This window comes from Tiliqua scincoides, chromosome 2 (genome assembly GCF_035046505.1).
Source record: "Tiliqua scincoides isolate rTilSci1 chromosome 2, rTilSci1.hap2, whole genome shotgun sequence".
In the NCBI taxonomy this organism is placed as follows: domain Eukaryota; kingdom Metazoa; phylum Chordata; class Lepidosauria; order Squamata; family Scincidae; genus Tiliqua; species Tiliqua scincoides.
In genome coordinates this window covers 133,534,097-133,536,982 of record NC_089822.1, presented here as the reverse complement: position 1 = coordinate 133,536,982, position 2,886 = coordinate 133,534,097, and the positions used below count along the sequence as shown (strand labels likewise).

The following is a 2,886-nucleotide window of genomic DNA, read 5'->3' as shown; positions in this document are numbered from 1 at the left end:
TATTTCAACCCTGCAAAATGAGTTTGGCTGAAAGTTGGTGAGTTTTCCCAAGAACATGCTATAAGTTTAATAGCTGAGAGTTGAGCTCATGTCTCTCTTGTTCAAGTCATTCTCCACCACTCTACACTGATCTTCCTTTGAAAGAGAACGCTTAGCTGACTTGCCAATGACCACCCAGAAATGTCTCCTTTTAAAACTGCTGCTGGATCGGAGATGAGGCTGCCACAGCTTCTCACAGCCATTTCTTCTGGCTCCTTTCTCTTCTCCTCTCTGACTGAGCAGCAGATTCAAAGGAGAATCTCTGGGTTGCAACCTGGCAGCCTCTAGACCTCAGGCTGGCTTGTAAAAAAAAAGCGCACATAGATTGACACACAGGTTGTGATGGAATTAACAGAAGGTGCAATAGCCTAGTCTGTGAACGCAAGCAGAGCCACACTCACTACTTGTGCACTGCCATCCATCCCAGCACTGCTATATTGTTCTTCATCACAGAACTAATAAAAAAAATCAAGGATGAGCTGAATCTGGTGCTGACAACAGCATGGTTTGCAGTACATGCAAGTTTTTAAACTTGGAAACTGGGGGGCAACTCCCTCCTCTGAGATGCACTTCTTGGGTGGCCTTGACCAAGAGTCTAGACAGCTCTCTCAGCTTGACAGTCTCCCACCACTAAAGTGACAGAGATAAATAATAACCTGCCTAGACTGATTGAGGGAAAAATCATAAAGCAGCAATTGGCCCACTACTGCAATAATAAACACAGGTTGATTCACCAGGGAGTTCAGCAGTATTTTTAAGGCAGTGATTTTTAACTCTACGCTAGAGATAAGCATGTAAGCCTTGGCCGTATTGTGTTGGGTCAGCTTCTGAATGAACACAGAAAGTCAAATGGTGCCAAGAATCATGCCAATTTCAACAGACGCTTGTACTGGAAGGGACAGCAGTCCCCTGCTTGTTGTCACAGGTTGAGAGACAGCCCATTAACGCAAACGCTTTTTGTAGCAGGAAATCCTGGATCCTGATATCAAGATGGTAATGTAATCACATTCTCATTTTTGGCAAAAAGGTACAATTCAAATTCCCAGCTCAGGATACACTTAGTACTTGGGGTATGAACAGCGATATTTGGGATGGGGAACAAGATTCCTGCAAATACGATCAGCTGGTGAGCACGGGCTCCTCCACTTTCTCCCTGTCCCTTGCAACAAGGCTGAGTTCAACTACTTGCACATTTTACATTTGTTTTTATGAGTACACTTTCATTACTGTGCAAGGTCTTTTGGGTGACACACTTTCCTTATGGCAAGTCTCTACTTTATGGCACCTGAAATTGGCTTGTAATCCATTGTTACCCTGCACATGCTTGATCTCATCTGATCTTGGAAGCTAAGCAGGGTCAGGCCTGGTTAGTACTTGGATGGGAGACCGCCTGGGAATACCAGGTGCTATAGGCTTATACCATAGTCTTTTGAGGCTTAAGGTTGCCAACCAACCACCTAATGGGTCCTGACCTACAGTTAGAGAAACACTGCCCTAGTGTTTTTGTAAATGAGTAAAGTCACAACCTTCTGCAACCCATTATTCTTTAAGGTTACTTATTCTGTTTCCTCTTCTCTTGGTTCCTACAATCAACTGAAAGTATCTCAAGGATAATAATCAAGCACCCAAGTTTTAGCATCAAAGACCCATGAAAAGATATTTCCAGTGACTGTCTGTAAGATTCTGGGAGGTGACGGGCAGTACTGTCAAAGTTGACTTCACAGAACGGTGCCTTGTTTTTTTCTTTCTTCACCCCATCTTTTGGCCCAGAGAGACTTTGAGGCAACTTATAATAGTGAAAAGCATTTTTTTAAAAAACAAAGCCTTTGCATTCACTAAAACAGAGTATAAAAATGTAAAACATATCAGATCAATAATAAAAACAGAAAAAATGTACAAAGATAATTGGTCCAGATGACATTTAAAAACACTTTTGCTTGTTTTCCATAAACAAGCAAGTAGCAGGTGCTGCAGAATTAATAGGGGAGAGAATTCTATACAAAAGGTGTGACTGCCAGGAAGACCCAGTCTTAGGACCCAGTGCTATCCAACTTTCCAGCACTGATGAAGCCATGCCAATAGGGTGTGAACGGCATTTAGAAGTGGGGGAGGGGCCATCACAGTGGACTCCTCAAGCTAAGGGAATGTTTGTTCCCTTACCTTGAGACTGCATTGCAGCTGCATCTAAGCTGGAATGTTGGATGGGATTGGACTCATCAGCTTAATTCAAGAAACCCGCGACACCTACACAATGTATTGGCTAAGAAGACAACCTGTCGTCCCTAACGCTAGCTAAAGGAATAAAGAAGAAAGAAAGAATTCAAGCTCTGCAAAGCAAATCAGCTAGAGCATGGCCCTTCAGAAGGTTTGCATGGGAAGAAACAGTTTCTAGAGAGACCTTGTCCAAGTTACACAATATTTGGTTTTCAATATCAACTGAAATCATTTTCAGCTCTTCAGCAGAGAGCAATATTTCTCAACATTCCCATCCTTCACAGAATCTTCACTTGTACAAGATTTCATTTTCAGAGGCACAACACACACACACACACACACCCATATTACAATAATGTGTAGATGGGTCTAGTGAAAACTCCTTTTGAAATTATTGTGACTGCTTCTCCTTAGTCTGTTGTTTAATTGCCACGGGATTCTCTGCAATGAGCAACACCATTGTGGAGTACCAGAACAAGTTTCTGGAGGAAAAATCCATTACGGGGTACAAGCCATGATGTGTATGCGCAACCTCCTGATTTTAGAAATGGGTTATGTCAGAATGCCAGATGCAAGGGAGGGCACCAGGATGAGGTCTCTTGTTATCTGGTGTGCTCCCTGGGGCATTTGGTG

The 2,886-nt window shown here is 42.9% G+C and overlaps 1 pseudogene; it reads left to right on the top strand.

The window, feature by feature from the left end:
* Window positions 1-1,333: 1,333 nt before the first annotated feature.
* Window positions 1,334-1,454, top strand: LOC136643473 (5S ribosomal RNA; annotated as a pseudogene).
* The last annotated feature ends 1,432 nt before the right edge of the window (window positions 1,455-2,886 follow it).